Genomic DNA, 12,039 nt, shown 5'->3' with positions numbered 1-12,039 from the left:
CTCAAGCTGAATCGAGCCTCACAACTAGATAACCTACGCGCAAAGAAAAACATGTTAAGAAAAAAAGCTTAATAAGATAATATAATGATACTTTATGTACTTACCTTTAAAACTGTGGTTTGGACTTCATACAAAAGATTTATGAAACATTTAGAAGCAATGTTAAAGGCTACTACTTAACAATTTAGAAAACGGGGAATAATTTAATTCCATGAAGAAGATATATAAATAATAACATCTAGAAGTTCAAAGAATTCACTTCTACAATAACAAAATTAGGTTGATTTCAGAATCAGCTTCAATTGTCACACCTCAAAAATCGAGTTAGTAGAATCGCGATATTAACTTGAGGCATTGAGTTGGATACCAAAATTAGGGTCGTAAATAATTAATTAAAATATTAAAATAATATAATCAACTTTTTATATTATTAATCAACTTAAAATGAAATCTACTTATGAGTTCAAATTTAAAAATAGCGGGTTTTAATTAAGTTAGGATCTAATTGAAAAAGGGAACAAACAGGGGGTGACCAATAGGGCAATTTGCCCAATTTTTGAAAATTGGTCTTCTACTTGGAGTCATCCATGTCTTTTTCCCTCTCAAAAACCTAAATCATTCAGAAATTTTCCCTAAACCTAGTTACAGAGTTTCCTTCAAAATTTATTTATGCTTTCAAATATATTAACACCCCTAACCCGTATCCGTTACCAAAATAGGGTTACAAAGCATTACCGTAAAAACACAACTCAAATCATTCATTTCTAACATTTCATAATCATTGAAAAATCCAATCAAACACATGCACAACGTCCTTTTTTCGAGCCCTAGAGGCCTTAGAAACAGTTTAGAAATGATTTGGGACTAAATCAAAAATATTTAGAATTTCATGGAAAAAGATAGAAAAATTCATACTACAGGGGTCACACGACCGTGTGGCCAGGCCGTGTGACTCACACGGTTGAGACAATCACCTATGTCTTAGGCCGTGTGGACATTCAAAGTAGGGAGACACGGTTGTGTCCCAGCCTGTGTCTGTGCCCGTGTAACTCTTTGAGTTGGTTCACACGGCCAAGCCACAGGCCCGTGTACTAGGCCGTGTAACTCTCAAAATGCAACCTTTAAAAACCTACAGGGGAAACACGACCGTGTCGCAGAGCCGTGTGACTCACATGGCTAAGACACACACCTGTGTCTCAGGCCGTGTGGACAAGAAATAGGTCATTTTCAAGCCATTTCTCTCACCTAAAACATGTTCATACATACAAGCCATTTGCACCTAGTTCAAACATTCAAAAATGTACCTAAAATATGAACAACAAAACTAGATCAATATGACACTTTTACATACAACCAATATGCCCAAAAGGAATCTCAAACATAAATCTTAAAATCAACCTAAACACATACATGTTTTGGCATAAATCAATATACGCAACCATAAATAATCATGCCAAGATATAGTACAATTGACCATATGTCAAACCTTAACAAAATATACCAAATTGATCATTAAAAACATACATCTACTTGACCATTTCAACATTAACCAATTAAGCACCAAAATGTCAAATTTTCATCTCTCATAAAACGACATATATATACATGCCAACACATACCACTTTGGCCATAAAACCATGCACCAATTAGATCATATTGTCCACAACCAACAAGACATCATTAGTACCTTAAGTAACTCAAATCCAAGGCCACATTTCATGCCATAATCATCAACCAGAATGACATATACATGCCAAACTCATCAATGAAACATTAGACATAGTCAACCTATACAGGCCATTATAACCTCGAATAAAACCTCAAGATCTACCGATAAATTCGATGGATAGTGTGATGGATCTCTTACTAGCTTCCAACCCGATCGAGCTTCGAATAATCTGTAAAGTAAAGGAAAATAACTACATAACTAGCGTATGCTTAGTAAGTTCGTATAAACTTTAAGCATAATATTTCATTTCAATAATAAACTGTGTATAATAAACATAAATTTATGCCAATGCCATAAGATTAATAAATTGATATGATCAACAACTCACAAATGATTAAGTTCATTAATGTTGCATATATTTATCATTCATAGCGTGATAGGATTTTGTGGGACTTAATAGATAATCAACAACCTTTCTATAAGATTATACACTTTTCAATTTACTCTCTTTTCACCGTTGCTACTCAGGTTGAGACCAGAGGACCATTTTGATTATATACTGTTAGAAAGCCATAGGATCAAGATTCAATCAACATTATCCCAAGTAATTTCACTTTGCAATCTATTTCATTATTTTCTTTGGTTGATTCTGGTTCTACGCATTTGTATGTCTTGAGCGGTTTAACATGTGAGTTAGGGATTCTGGAAGAAATTATTAGTTTGGGTATGACTGTCACTTGTTCCTTTGGTGAAAGTGTTATGGTGAATCGGGTATACCATAGGTGCCCATTGATGACTCAGGGAAATGTCTTCTCTATATATCTTATGGAATTATCTTTTTTATGGATTTGATGAGATTCTCGGTATAGACTGGTTAACCAAGCATAAGGCAAAGGTAGACTTTGAATTAAAGCGGATCACCTTGTGTAGTGGTGATGGGATGGAGATTGTGGTTGTTGGGAAGAGACCTAAATTTTTGTCTAATGTGGTTTCGGCAACCAAGGCCAAGAAAATGATGGGTAAAGGTTGTGAAGCTTATCTGACTTATGTACTGAACTTGGACAATAAGGAACGAGAGTTCAGGATATTCGAATAGTAAAGGACTTTCCTAACATATTTAAAGAATAGTTACCTAATTTATCGTTAGATCATGAAGAAGAGTTGACCATTCAGCTCTTGTAACACCCATTGGCCGTGTCAGACGTCGGGACAAGGTGTGAGGCATTACCGGACTTAAACATAACCAATCATACAAAACCGAATCATGAGATTTCATCCAAATTAAAACTTTTCATATTTAATCATAAAGTCCTTAATATGGGCTTACGAGACCCAATACATACTTTGAAAGTGGTTCGGGACCAAACTGAGAACTTTTGAAAACTTTGAAAATTTTCTTGAAAAACAGGGGCACACGCCTTGAGCACATGGCTATGTGGCCAGTTGTGTGGATGAAAGTTAGGCTATTTACCAAGCCTTTTTCCATCCAAACATTTACACACTTATACCAAATTTATCAACACACAACATGGCATTATCATTAACGTACAACTTAACCAATAATAGCCAACATCAACGGCCTTAAACAAAATGAACTATCAAATAACATAGGTCAACATTTTAGGCCAAATCAATTATGACACATAACAAAATAATCAAGTCCTCTATACATGACATAATTCATAATATTGCTTTCAAAATACCAAAAGAGTGTTGATAGTGTGGATGGATCACCGACGATCTACGTACCCCGAGCTAGCTTAGTAACACTATAAGACAAGAGAAAGAAAAGGGAGTAAGCATATAGCTTAGTAATTTGGTATGTAATTAATAAACAATTTATTAACATGCTTTTATCAATCCTCATAATGTGTTCTCAAGATAATACAATCATATTTGCACATAGTTTCACTATTCACTCATGCTCATATCAAGCTGTCTAGGCAAGCCATAGTCAATAAATTATTTATATCTTGAGCTACAGAACTCTGAATTAAGATCCGCTAAATTTCTATGAAACTCGACTCACATATCTTCTTACCACAAAATTTTCAGAAATTATGGTTTAGCCAATAATTATAGTTTATTCTTTAAAGTCATCCATATTCTGCTGTCTGATAGTTTTGACCCTTCTTCACTAAAAATTAATTATCTCCTCGTACGGGATTTGGATGATATTCATGTTTGTTTCTATTGAAAGTATACTCATTAAAAATTTTAAACATATAAATTTTAACACATAATTATTTTTATACAATTTTTAATGAGTTTCCAAAATCAGAATAGGGGATTCCGAAATCACTCTGCCCTATCTCATAAAAATTCAAATATCTCATAATATGAAATTCTCCTACTTACACCGTTTCTTTTATGTAAAACTAAACTCAATAAGATTTAATTTCATATCTTATTCAACCTGTAATTCAATTTCCACAATTTTTGGTGATTTTTCAAAATTATACAACGACTGCTGTCCAAAACTGTTTTATTACTAATTTTACTCTTTCATGTTTTCTTTGTATTAACTTTCATTTACACATACATAACACCAAGCATGTCCATAGCTAGCCATTCCAATATCCAGTCATTATTAAATATTTACAAGTCTTTGTAGTCATACTTACTCCACATCAACCTTACTAAAATTCGGTCACATATCGAACACATTGCTCATGAATATATATACACATGTACCTGCACTCATTCATCACATAATCACAATCATTTACACTTAGTCATTTCCCGTTGAACACAGCAGAATATTAACGGATACATCAGAATATTTCACATGGTGCCACACTTGTATCCAAAACTACTTCACATCACTTATCACACATAGGCTCGTTCTCGAGCTATTCACATTCGCGAGTCTGCTCACACAAGTTGTCGGTCATTCGTAACTACTCAGTGCTGCTTACACAAGTGGTCAGGTATCCGCAACACATGCCGGATTACCCAATCACTGGTAGAACTTATAACACCAGCACCTGGATTCACTTAGTCACAATTTCACATAGTTTTCACATAGGTTCCTAGTGATATGTCACTTGTATCCTATTCTATTCTTAAAGTTCAACCGGGGAATTTCTCACTTGTCGATATTTTCTCAAATACAACAAATATTCAGCCACATTTCACAAAATATATCAAAATATTAAAGCGTAAGTAAAAACAATGCGTTATTTACATAGAAACTTACCTCAGTCCAAAATATCAAATGTTTGCGTCTTAGTCCACGACATTGTCTTTTCCCCTGTCAAGGTCAATTCCTTTTCTTTCTTGATAATCAAGCTCAGAAGCTTGAAAAGCCCTAGCTATGTCTTCCTCATGTGAAATTCGGCCAAGGGGTTGAAGATGAGCAAAAATTGGCTTTTTAATTCATTTAATCACCAAATTACTAAAATTCTCTTAACATAAAAATATTCTATTTCACCTATTTCATGTCCATTTTTGTCCAACAAATTAACCAATGGTCTAATTATCTTTTAAAGACCTCTAATTTAAAATTTCATAGCAATTAGACACCTCTAGCTTCTAGAACTCAAGTTTTGCACTTTTTTACAATTTAGTCCTTTCGACTAAATTGAGTGCCCAAACGTTAAAATTTTCGAACGAAATTTTCACGAAATCATTCCGTACATCTGTAGATCATAAAAATATTAAAATATTAAAATTTTCCTCATCGAATTAGTGGCCCAAAAATCACTATTCTAAGAATGCCCAAAATCGGGCTGTTATAACTCTCCCCCTTCACAGATTTTCGTCCCCAAAAATCTTACCCGAAAAGAAGTTTGGGTACTATTTTCTCAAGGTTTCCTTCGGTTCTCACGTAGCCTCTTCTGCTCCATGTCTTTCCCACAACACTTTCACTAAGGCTACACTTTTATTTCTCAATTGTTTAACTTCCTAAACCAAAATCTTTAACGGTTCCTCATCATAGGTCATATCCGGCCGAATCTCAATCTCCGTCGGAGAAATTACATGTGAAGGATCGGAACGATATAGTCATAACAACGATACATGAAACACATTATGAATTCTTTCTAACTCTATCGGTAAAGCTAATCGATACGCCACTGGCACAATCCTTTCAATAACCTCATACGGCCCAATGAAACAAGGACTCAACTTACCCTTTTGGCCAAATCTCAAAATTTTCTTCCACGGAGATACTTTCAGAAACTCTTTATCACCCACTTGAAACTCGATTACTTTTCTTTTCAAATCTGCATATGACTTTTGTCGATCTGAAGCAGCTTTCAGACAATCACGAATTACTTTCACTTTCTCTTCGGTTTCTCTAACCAGATCAACCCCATGAATCTGTTTCTTGCTGAGCTTGGTCCAATACAAAGGAGTTCAACATTTGCGACCATACAATCTTCGTACGATGCCATCTGTATACTCGATTGAAAACTATTGTTGTAGGCAAACTCGACCAAAGGTAGATATTTTTCCCAACTACCTTCGAATTCTAAAACACGACATCGGAGCATGTCTTCGAGAACTTCAACTACTCTTTCAGATTGACCGTCGGTTTGCGGATGAAATGCGGTACTAAAATTCAATTTCGTAGCCGAGGCTTCTTGCAACCTTTTCCAAAAACTTGAAGTGAAGCTCAGATCCTATCTGAAATAATAGACATAGGCACTCCGTGCAAGCTAACAATTTTGGCAATATACAACTCAGCCAACTTATCAAGTGAGTAGTCGGTACGAACCGATATAAAGTGAGCCGATTTCGTCAATCTATCAACCATAACCCAAATGGCAAGTTTCTTTTTCGGAGTCAGAGGGAAACCTATCACAACATCCATCATGATTTCGTCCCATTTTCAGTTGGGAACCATCACTTGCTGAAGTAAACCCGAAGGTACTTGATTTTCGGCTTTCACTTGTTGGCAAATCAAACACTTTGATACAAATTCAGAAATATCTTTTCATACCCGACCACCAATACAATTTCTTCAAATCATTATACATTTTCGTACTACCTGGATGAACTGATAAACAACCACTGTGTGCCTCATGTAAAATTCTCTGAATCAGCTCATCATCTTTCGGTACACATAACCTATCACGGAACATCAAGTAGTCATCTGATCCGATTCTCAAATCTAAATCACAACCTGATTCACACTGAGCTCACTTGGCTTGCAATTCACTATCATTCTTCTGAGCTTCACAAATTTGCTGAAGAAACAACGGTCTAGCCCTAAACTTGGCCAAAATCGAGCCATCATCAGACAAAGCCAAACTTGTACTCATAGCTCTAAAAGCAAATAAGGATTTTCTGCTCAAGGCATCAACGACTACATTCACTTTTCCTAGGTGGTAATCAATCACTAGCTCATAATCTTTTATTTTTTCGAGCCATCTCTGTTGTCACAAATTCAAATCCTTTTGATTCATCTGATACTTCAAACTCTTGTGATCGGTAAACATTCGACATTTCTCACCATACAAATAATGATGCCAAATTTTCAATGCAAAGACTATGGCAGCTAATTCCAAGTCATGCGTCGGATAACTCTTCTCGTGGGGTTTCAACTGTCTCGAGGCATAAGCTACAACTTTGCTCTCTTGCATCAACACACAACCAAGACCATCCAATGACGCATCACTATAAATCATGAACTCTTTCCCCGTCTCAAGTTACACCAAAACCGGTGCCTCAATCAATAATGATTTCAATTTCTCGAAACTTTGGTGACATTAATCGGTCCATTCAAACTTAATATTCTTTTACAGCAACTCAGTCATAGGAGAGGCAATCATCAAGAATCCCTCGACAAAATGTCTATACTACCCGGCTAAGCCCAAAAATCTTCTAACCTCGGATACATTCTTTGGCGGTTTCCAATCAACAATTGCCGAAATTTTGCTTGGATCAACCCGAATACCATCACCTGAAACTATGTGTCCCAAAAATCCAACTTCACGAAGCCAAAACTCACTTTTACTAAACTTAGTAAACAATTTCTTTTCTCTCAAAATCTGCAACACAATTCTTAAGTGTTCGGCATGCTCGGACTCATCTCGGGAGTAAATCAGGATGTCATCTATAAACACAACTACAAACTTATCCAAATACGGTCAAAAATTTCGGTTCATCAAGTCCATAAATATAGCCGGAGCATTAGTTAAACCGAAAGGTATCACAAGAAATTCATAGTGTCCATACCTCATTTTAAAACAAGTTTTGGCACATATAACTTTTTAACTCTCAACTGATAGTAACCGGATATCAAATTGATCTTTCAAAACACTACCACCCCTTTCAACTGGTCGAACAAATCATCAATCCTCGGTAACGGATACTTGTTCTTTAAATTCACTTTGTTGAGCTGGTGGTAGTCAATAAAATGTCTCATAGATCCGTTTTTCTTCTTTACACACAGTACGGGAGCACCCTAAGGAGAAAATCTCGGTCTCACAATTCCCTTACCTGTCAATTCTTGCAACTGAGCTTTTAATTTTTTCAATTCAGTTGGAGCCATTCTGTACGGAGCAATCGAGATTGGTGCAGTATTAGGTAATAAATTAATAGCAAATTCAATCTCTCTAATCAGAGGTAACCCAGGAAATTTTTACGGAAACACATCTGAGAATTCACAAACTCCCGACACTGATTCAAGTGTTGACTCAGACATCTCAGTATTCAACACGTATGCAAGATAAGCTTTATACCCTTATCTCATGTATTTCTGAGTAGACATGTACAAAATAACTATAGGCAATTTATTTGATTCATCTGTTTCAACCTAAAGAGTCTCACCATTTTCGTATTTCAAGTCAAGGGTTTTCTATCTACAATTTACCTTGGCATCATGCAATGTCAACCAATCTATACCCAGAATAACATCAAACTCTTCAAATGGAAACAACGTCAGAATAGCCGAAAAACAGTGACCTTGAATCATCAAAGGGCAATTATTGCAAACCTTATCAACTAACACATATTTCCCTAAAGTGTTTGACACTTTAACCACAAATTCAATAAGTTCAACAGGCAAACTCTTACTAGATACTAAATTCACACAAACATAGGAATGAGTAGACACGAGATCAATCAATGCAATAACATTAATATCATAGAGAGAAAATGTACCAGTAATCACATCGGGAGATAACGCATCCTCACGAGCATGTATGGCATAAGCTCTAGTGGGTTCTCTAGCTTCTGGCCTCATAGTTGAATCTTTCACTACACTTTTACTGCTAACTCCATTTCCGACATTTCTTAGTGGTCTACCTCTGCTGGCAGTATTACTCGTTCTAACACTCTGAAATTTTTCTTCCTCAACCTTCTCAGGATAATCTTTAATATAATGCTTTTGAGAGCCACACTTAAAACAAGCACGGCTAACCATATAACACTCACTAGGGTGCTGTCTGCCATAATCTTCACATTCAAGTCTATTGGATTTAACATTACCCACACTTGCCATTGAAGTAGCTTGGGTTTTAGAACCCGAATATGATCTCCTATGGTCTCGGTGTGAATACCCAACTGAAATAGTCAATCGAGGATTCATCTCTTTGGACTTCTTTGACTGAGATTGGAATGACTTACTCATTGGCCTTTTTCTTGCATCTCGGGCCTCAATCACAACTTTTTTCTTTTCTTTGTTCAGCTCTTCGGCTTTGCAAGCTCGATCAACCAGTACCACAAATTCTTTCAGCTCTAAGATTCCAACTAGTAGTCAAATATCCTCATTCAACCCATATTCAAATCTCTTACACATAATAGCCTCGGTAGACACACATTCTTGGGCATATTTACTAAGTCTAACAAACTCTTTTTCATATTCTGCCACAGAAATTTGGTCATGATTTAACTGAAGAAACTTTTTGCATTTTTGATTACTGAATCGATGGCTTATGTACTTCTTTCTAAATTCCTCCTAGAAAAAATCCCATGTAACCCTTTCTTTTGGAACCACGGATACCAGTGTCTTCCACCAGTGATATGCCGAGTCCTTCAATAAAGATATAGCACACTTTAAACATTCTTTGGGAGTACAAGAAAGTTAATCAAATACCCGAATAAAATTCTCAAGCCAAAACTCTGCTTTCTTAGGGTCATTATCTATATTTGCCCTGAACTCTTCAGCCCCTTGCTTTTGGATCTTATCAACCAGAGGCTTATTCAGTCTTACCATTTCTGTACCTAGAAGAACTAAGGGAACCGATTGGGGAATAGGAGGGGTTGGAGGAGGTTGGGCGTTTTGATTCGCCCGAATAAATTCTGTGTACCAATTATTCATCATATGAAGGAAGGCTTCTCGAGCCCCATCTCCCTGACTATGTGTTTCAGATCTACTTTCAACTGGCGCGGTCCCTTCCGTAGGAGCCGTTGCGTTGCTCTCTACGTCATCAGCTACAGCTCGGTCGGGATCCATTTACAATATGAAAACATAATTTAAATCGTCAGGAGTCATCACACTATCACAGTATATTTATGGCATGTATGGCTAGACTCTCACACATGCTATGTTAGTCCGAGAACCGACTAAACCATGGCTTTGATACCACTAAATGTAACACCCTTACCAGTGTCAGACTTCGGGACAAGGTACGAGGCATTACTGAACTTAAACATAACCAATCATACAAAACCGAGTCATGAAATTTCATCCAAATTAAAACTTTTCATATTCCATCATAAATTCCCTAATATGGGCTTACAACACCCAATACATACTTTGAAAGTGGTTCGGGACCAAACCGAGAACTTTTGAAAACATTAAAAAAATTCATGAAAAACAAGGGCACACGCCCTGAGCACATGACCATGTGGTCAGCCGTGTGGATGAAAGTTAGGCTATTTACCAAGCCTTTTTCCATCCAAATATTTACACACTATACCAAATGTCACAACACACAACATGGCACTCTCATAAACGTACAACTTAACCAATAATAGCCAACATAAATGGCCCTATACAAAATAAACTATCAAATAACATAGACCAACATTTTAGGCCAAATCAATTATGACACATAAAAAAAAATCAAGTCCTCTATACATGACATAATTCATAATATTGCTTTCAAAATACCAAAAGAGTGTTGATAGTGTGGATGGATCTCCGACGATCTCCGTACCCCGAGCTAGCTTGGTGATACTATAAAACAAGGGAAAGAAAATAGAGTAAGCATATAGCTTAGTAAGTTGGTATGTAAATAATAAACAATTTATTAACATGCTTTATCAATCCTCATATTGTGTTCTCAAGATAATACAATCATATTTGCACATAGTTTCACTATTCACTCATGTTCATATCTCGCTGTCTATGCAAGTCATAGTCAATAAATTATTTACATCTTGAGCTACCGAACTGCAAATTAAAATATGCTAAATTTCTCTGAAACTAGACTCATATATCTTCTTACCATAAAATTTTCAAAAGCTATGGTTTAGCAGATAACTACATTTTATTCTTTAAAGTCATCTCTGTTCTGTTGTCTGACAGTTTTGACCCTTCTTCACTAAGAATTAATTATCTCCTCGTACGGGATTTGAATGATGTTCCTATTTGTTTCTATTGAAAATAGACTCATTAATAATTTTAAACATATAAATTGTAACCCATAATTATTTTTATACAATTTTTAATGACTTTCTAAATTCAGAACAGGGGATTCCAAAATCACTCTGACCCTATCTCATAAAAATTCAAATATCTCATAATATGAAATTCTCTTGCTTACATCGTTTCTTTTATGTAAAACTAGACTCAATAAGCTTTAATTTCATATCTTATTAAACCTCTAATTTCATTTTCACAATTTATGGTTATTTTTCAAAATTATACAATGGCTGCTATCCAAAACTATTTTATTACTAATTTTACTCTTTCATGTTTTCTTTGTATTAACTTTCATTTACACACACATAACACCAAGCATGTCCATAGCTAGTCATTCCAATAGCTAGTCATTATCAAATATTTACAAGTCTTCATAGTCATACTTAATCCACATAAACCTTAACAAAATTCGATCACATATCGAGCACATTGCTCATGAATATATATATACACATGTACCTACACTCATTTATCACATAATCACAATCATTTACACTTACTCATTTCCTGTTGAACACATCAGAATATTAACGGATACATCAAAATATTGCACATAGTGCCACACTTGTAGCCAAAGCTGCTTCACATAACTTATCACACATAGGCTTGTTCTCGAGCTATTCACATTTGCGAGTCTGCTGACACAAGCTGTCGGTCATTCGGAACTACTCAGTCCTGCTCACATAAGAGGTCAGGTATCCACAACACATGTCAAATTGCCCAGCCACTGGTAGAACTTATAACACCAGCACCCGGATTCACTTAGTTACAA

The sequence above is a fragment of the Gossypium hirsutum genome, chromosome D13 (assembly GCF_007990345.1).
Source record: "Gossypium hirsutum isolate 1008001.06 chromosome D13, Gossypium_hirsutum_v2.1, whole genome shotgun sequence".
Classification (NCBI taxonomy): domain Eukaryota; kingdom Viridiplantae; phylum Streptophyta; class Magnoliopsida; order Malvales; family Malvaceae; genus Gossypium; species Gossypium hirsutum.
The sequence above is the reverse complement of the archived record's forward strand: the minus strand, read 5'-3'. Positions refer to the sequence as shown.